Source organism: Oryctolagus cuniculus, chromosome 9 (assembly GCF_051225735.1).
Source record: "Oryctolagus cuniculus isolate XC-2025 breed Fujian yellow rabbit chromosome 9, ASM5122573v1, whole genome shotgun sequence".
Taxonomy (NCBI): Eukaryota; Metazoa; Chordata; class Mammalia; order Lagomorpha; family Leporidae; genus Oryctolagus; species Oryctolagus cuniculus.
The window spans coordinates 1,746,069-1,752,434 of record NC_142875.1 but is presented as its reverse complement, the minus strand read 5'-3'; the positions used below and the strand labels follow the sequence as shown (position 1 = coordinate 1,752,434).

Genomic DNA, 6,366 nt, shown 5'->3' with positions numbered 1-6,366 from the left:
GTGGGTTCTCCTTGCTAGCTGCACTGAGGGTCGGCCGATGTGGAGAAAACGCAGAGTCGCCCGGAGCCCGGGTGACTCCCAGGGGTGTGGGGGGCCCAGGGGGCCTCAGCCCCACTGGCACTGCTGCCGCCTCTCCTTCCCCGGCACAGTGGGGCTGTGGGGCTGTGATGCCTGACGAGGTCAGAGTGCCCCGCGGTGGCAGGTGCCGTGAGAACGGGGACCATGCTCTCGGGGCCGTGCATCCCCGTGATAACACACGCCTGGCACAGACCTCGCCTGCAGAAAGGGGACAGGTGCTCAGCTCCCCTCGGGGACGTTGTCACCGTTGGGTGCGTGAGGGGACCGTCCAGAGCACGTGAAGTCAGCCAGGTCATGGTCACGAGGTCGCGGCTGCGTCTGCACTGGTCGTGTCAACCCTGCACACCAGATGGTCGCCGCCCCACTCCTCAGCTCCCCCACATTCGCTGCGGGGTCTGACGACCAGCGTGGCAGCCCTGCCAGCTCCACCCCTGGCTCCCACGCCCCATGTCCTCCTGGGCTCTGCCTGGGTCTCGTGGCCGTCCAAGCGCTTCCCTGCCCTGCACGAGGCCTCCAGGCGGGTCCTCGTTCTTCGCTCCCCCACCCATCCCACAGGGGGCTCACGCAGGGGCTGGGGAGGAGTCCTCTGTCCTCGGGGTCATCGTGGAGGATGGCTGCTCCATCTTCAGGTGCCAGTGGTGTCCAGTGGCAAAGGTGGGGATGAGCAGGACAGGGGCTGCCTGTCCCACCCTCTCTGTTCTTAGCAAGAAGTGGGGGTCCCAGAGGCCCACCCTAGAGCCTGCTGCTCTTCCTATGGACCAGCGCTGGGCTGTGGCCTGCCTGGCGTCAGAGTTCCAGACACCAGAGGGTCCATGTGGACTGTGATGCCCGTGGTACGCTGGGCAGCTTCCCTGTGTCTCGGAACCCCCTGCCCTGCAGAGCGTGAGTCCCAGGCGCCCTTGCAAAAGCTGTGCTGACCGTCACAGGCACAGCCTGCACAGCCCACAGAGCCCCGTGGCCACGCCCCTTTCCAAGTGTGCAGTGACTTTTCCATAGCTCCCTGGTGCCTCTCCATGGTAAGCTGCTGCTGTGTGGGCCCAGCCCTCCCCGGCCTGTCCTGCTCCTGCAGTCCATGCGCTTGATGCTGTGAGCCCTGCAGAGAACTTGGACAGGAAGTCCCCTAGGTCTGTCCCACGGCGGGGGCCAGCGAGTTCCCACAGCTCTGTCAAAAGACCCAATCCCTCGTGGCTGTGCCCTGCGCCTCTCCCTGGTCAGTGGCTGTATCCCCTGCTGCCGGCCCTGTGGAACCTTCCCGGGGCCACCTCGGCAGGGCAGCCATCTGCCGCTGAGGGGCTGAGTCACTTGAGTCTTCCTGTGGGCTGTGCTGGGGTCACGTGGGGAGGTGGCAGTGGTGGGGCCCCCCATCCCCCAGGCGCTTCTGGATGCCATGTCGTCTCGATCAGCTGACCTCCCTGCTCTGCTGGCCCTCAGGCACCAGGCCAGGGCACCACGCAGCTCTGCTCCACTCCAGGACACGTCTGGGAGCTGGCCAGTGACCACGCGGGTCCATGCGGAGTCCCGAGGCCCGCAGGAGCTCTGAGTCTCTGGACTGGTGGTGGCCGAGGCTCCACGTCCTCTGAGGTCCCAGCAGTGGCTGTCCACCCCTTCTGAGGTCTGAGGACCTTCAGGCTGTGGGCATTGGACCTTGTGAGGGCAGTGCTTGGCCACCAGCCACCCGCAGGGGTAGAGTGCACCCAGAGCAGCAGGGAGCCCAAAAGACTGACAGTGTGGGGCTGCTGGGACTTGATGGGTTACACCTGGGTGGCTTTTTTGTTTTCAGGTGAACTTGTTTAGCTGATTAACTAGCCCATGCTTCCCACACCTGCCGCCGCCGGGCTCACGGTGCTCTCGAGGTCAGCACACACTGGCCCGGCAGTTGGGGCGCAGAACTCAGCCCTGTCTTACCCCCTTCCTCGCGCTGTGGGCCGCGCACGAGGAGGCAGAGATGCGGGAGAGGCGCTGACCGCCTCCTCCTCCTGCCCCCAACTCCCCTGGGAGCCTGGCTTCCCCTCCCAGTGCCCGCCCCTCCTCCCCCACCTGTTGCCAGGGAGCCTACCTCGCCAGGTGTCGGCGGATCTCCCAGTCTGAGGTCCTGGTGAGCAAGTTTTAAAGTAGTGTGGTTTCTTTTGCAGTTGTCCTTTCAAACTTCGTTTTCTGTAGCTGATTTCTCCACTGTAAGCAAGTGCCTGGGAAACGGGGCGCTGGGGATGTGGGTTCCATCGCGAGAACCGCGGCTCAACCATTGGGAATTGTCCCAGAGCGCTCGGCTTGCTGTGGCTGTCCCGACGCTGGGGTGTCCCCGCGCCCTCACTCGGGCTTGGCAGCGCACACTTTGGATTTCAGCTGTTGGACCCCACGGAGGACTTGCTTGGAGGATATGAGTTTGGACTGGATTTGGGGAAGGACCGAGGGGCGGGTTGGGGGAGTGGAAGGTTCTAGACAGCCAGAGCCATGCACGGGCCTGGCACAGGAGAGCGGGGTGAGCGTCCCTCCTGGACTTGGCCTGCCCGGTGAACGGCAGAGCACCTCATTCTCGTCTGAGTCGCTGACTGCTGCGTGCCTTTGGGCTCCCCTGCTGTTGTTTGGTGCCCACCAAGGGCGTGCTGTGATGGCAGCAGGTGATGTGTGCAGGCGCCACAGGTGGGGTCTTTGTCGGTGAGGCATGGGGGTCTAGAGTGGGCACAGCACAAGGAGGGCCTGGCAAGCGCAGAGGTCACCCCGGGGGAGGGAACGATGGGTGAGAGAGGCAGGCGTGCCGGCCCACGCTGATGGACCAGATCTGGGGTACTCAGGCCTCTGGAGATGAGGGCTCTGGGAGCAGTTGTAGTTTGGGGTGAAAGTTCTCTAGGTTGCCGCCTCTCTCACCCCAGCGTGCACGCGAGTCCCGGCCCCGTGGCTAAATGCAGATTCTGACTGGGGCTGTGGGCTGCACAGAGAATTCTGATACAGGCGGGGACTTGGACTTGGGAAAGGGGCACAGCCAGCAGACGAGAGGGCCTCTGTGTGCACTCCGCCTCCGGTGGGTCCAGCCATGCGGCGCTGCGTGTGCGGGCCCAGAGGAAGAGCGGGTGGCAGAGCGGCTCCACCTGGCCGAGGGGCCCCGATCCGAGCTGGGAGTCCTGGGCCCTGCGTCCCCCGACGTGGCCTCCCCTGTGCCCCACCCCCACCTCCTGCGGTAGTTCTGGCCCCCAAGAGTGCGAGGGGTACTCGGGCTTAGTGGCACGTCCGTTGGAGAGGTGGGATCTGACTCGCGTCAAGGTGCTGAGTCCGACACCCAAAGGCCACGAGCTGAGGAGGAAAAAGCCCCGTGAGTGTGTGCTCCGTCTACAGAGAGGATACGCCGTGCGGCCTGTGGGGTCCTCGTACATCACCCGTCTGGCCTGAACCAGCAGGCTGCTTTCACGGAGCGCTGACAGCTTCCTGTGGCCACCAGCGCTGATGGCAGCTCGCTTACTGAGGTGCAGGGCGCGGCCCGGGGAACCGGCGCTTTCTGAAGACGCCGGGTGAGCCGTGTGGTAACTTCACGGGTCCCCTGAGCATTGGGGCGGGGAAGCTGTTTCTGTAGTTAGAGCCCAAGGGGGGGGGGGCGCAGCTTCCAGGAAATCTGAGGATTCCCTGCCCCCAGAGCCCCAGGTCTCCGTCACCTGAGCTTGGGGGAGAAGCGAGAAGTGGTCCAAACACCTGTTAGCTCAGAGGGAGGTGCATGAATCATGACCAGGCAAGATGTGAGCACCAGGGGCTTGAAGGAGGCTGTGGAAAAGGACAACCTTTTAAAAGGTGTTTGGTCTCGGGCAAAAATTTTTGAAATTCGTGCATAGTGTTTTCATCCTACCCATTTTTTCTTGGGATTTTTGGGGAACACTGGTGAGCGTGGATTTCATTTCTTTGTTGTCAAAATAAACTTAGCTTAGTTCCATTTTCCACACGCTGTAGTAGAACAGTTCTTTAGGGGAAACAGGAGAGACTTTTGCCTTCTTTCACGCCCAATTTTAAAACAAGCAGAATCTTCGCATGTATCTTTATTTTTAGGAGGGGCAGGTTTCCAGGTACACCAAGTGGAAAGCTACAAAAGTGATTTGCAAAACAAAGGAATTAGTGCAGAAACAGTTGAACAATGAGCAGATGCTGTTTTAGGTGGGGAGAGCCTCAGGGAGACAGCCCCGTGGTGATGGCCGGTGGGCGCACATGCAGATCGCTGCTGTGTGTGACTCACGGATAGCTCCTCGCCGCCTGCCTTCCCTGCAGTGGCAGCAGGGCCGTGGGACTCCTTGGCGGGTGTAGCCATGGGGTGGCGGTGGGTCTCCCTCTGTGGGCCTGGTGCCCCTCGGCTTTATTGTGGTAAAGACTGGCAGCCATGGTTGCCGCGGTGTCAGGCGCCTCCCGCTGCCCCTTCTCCCGTCCCACAGCACACCCTCCCCTCTTGCAGACAGCAGGTGCGTGGCCAGTAGGCGGACGAGGAATGGGTGGGTTGGTTGAAGACCTGGGCTTCCTGACGGCAGAGCCCACGGCCGCTGGTCCTGCAACCGCTTTTGTCGGCACCACTCACACTCAACGTGTTTCTCTAAAAAACAAAACGCCTTCCTCGACCTTCTTATCCTCACAGCCGTCCTGCTGTTTGAGACGGATTTTCTGTCCTGAATTGTCATCTCTTCGGTTCTTGGTTTCCTAGGCTTGGCCTCTGGGTGGTTGCAGACTTAGTCTTCACCTTCCGTCCCCACTGGGCTTTGGTCCTCGCGGTCTGACGAGTCAGCTTTTATCCACGTCTCCCGCCCGTCTTGTTCTCCGCCCCGGGCTGAAGCAGAGACTCAGGCGTCGGTGGCCCCTCCAGCCCTGGGCGGCTGCCTCGCTGCCGTCACGTGTGTGCTGGGCATGTGAGCAGCAGCCAGAACCAGTACACACCTGCGTGAGGGTAGCTGTGGTGGACGGTTAGAAATTACGGTTGTGGTTTTCATCGTCCTCGTCCTCACCCTCACCCTCACCCTCATCCTGGGATTTTGATTCTTCGGCCTTCACTGTCTACTTTCATTGCTGGAAGTAGCCTTACTAAAATGTAATTACAAAATCGACTGCAACACAAACGGTGTATCCGATTTGTGGATGATAAAGCACGGAGCTAACACTGACTACACACCAGGCTCCCGCAGCCACTCGAGACTCCTCTGTGGGCGGCTCGCCCTCCCCGCTGCGCGGCAGCCTCCGCTGCAGGGTGGTGCCAGTCACGCCCGCATGTTTCCTTACAGTTCAGCAGTTATCTGTGTGTTCTTAGCAGTGCACTCCATAGCTCCGGGTGTTGTGACCAGGCTGTAAATAGCGTTATTTTTCAGAGTTCTGTATGTTGCTTTTCCTACTCACGTATACGCGTCTGAGACGCATCCATTTTCCCATAGCTGCTTCACGCAGCTCCTTTGTCCCTTCTGCAGAACTGGGTGTTTGTGCAGTTGTGCCTCGTTCCTTTTCTGACCGCGGACTTCCACGTGCTGCTCTCTGCGGACTGCGGTGGTTCCTGAAGGCGTGGCCTGGCCACCGTGGGGCAGCACCTACAAAGAGTTCCCAGGAGCCAGGAGCTTCCTCCGGGGCTCCCACGCGGGTGCAGGGGCCCAAGCACTTGGGTCTCTTCCGCTGCTTTCCCAGGCCATCAGGAGGGAGCTGGATCAGAAGTGGAGCAGCTGGGACTCAAACCAGTGCCCACATGAGATGCTGGAGTTGTGGGTGGCGGTTTTACCTGCTACGTCCTGATGCTGGCCCCTGTGACTTAATGTTTAATAAATCCTGTTGAAAACGGTTATTCTAGTTGGAGGAAGAAATGCACACTGGTGGTAAGGAAAGTGCAAGATCACACTAGGCGCAGAACCTGTGTCCACGCTCCTCGGGCCCCGCTCCTCGGGCCCCGTCCTGTGGCATGCCTGTGGTGCTCGGTGGTGGGCGCGTCGTGTGGACGCACGGCCGCTGATCGGAAGCTCACTTCCGTCACGCTGCTCTCTTGATGACCATCTAGGTGTTTTCCCGTAGGTTTGATGTAAAAGCTTACAGGTAGCATCCGTGACCAAAGCCTTACTGTGTGTTTCTGATTATCTCCACAGTGGGAAAACTCTCTACCCAGAACTGCTGACCCAAAGGAAGTCATCGCTGACGAGGCCCTGAGACCCTGGAAACGCGCATCCAGAAATCCCACGTGGACGGAGACCCCCGTCAGCAGGGTACGGGCACGTGCGTCCATGGTGGTTGGGAATCGCGTGTTCTGACGTGTGTGCTGTTGTGACCCTGAGAACACGGCGTCTGGTTTCCGGC

The 6,366-nt window shown here is 60.7% G+C and overlaps 1 long non-coding RNA gene across 10 annotated transcripts in view; it reads left to right on the top strand.

Moving 5' to 3' along the window:
• Positions 1 to 711: 711 nt before the first annotated feature.
• Positions 712 to 6,366, top strand: part of LOC138843746 (uncharacterized) — a 108,281-nt gene continuing 102,626 nt past the window's right edge. Inside the window, exons 1-2 of one of the 10 annotated variants that reach the window (XR_016212655.1) lie at positions 712 to 2,252; positions 6,159 to 6,275. This is a non-coding gene — a long non-coding RNA (uncharacterized LOC138843746). The remainder of the gene's footprint in view (positions 2,253 to 6,158; positions 6,276 to 6,366) is intronic. The other 9 variants (XR_016212658.1, XR_011378696.2, XR_016212657.1 and 6 more) reach the window with 9 other exon arrangements.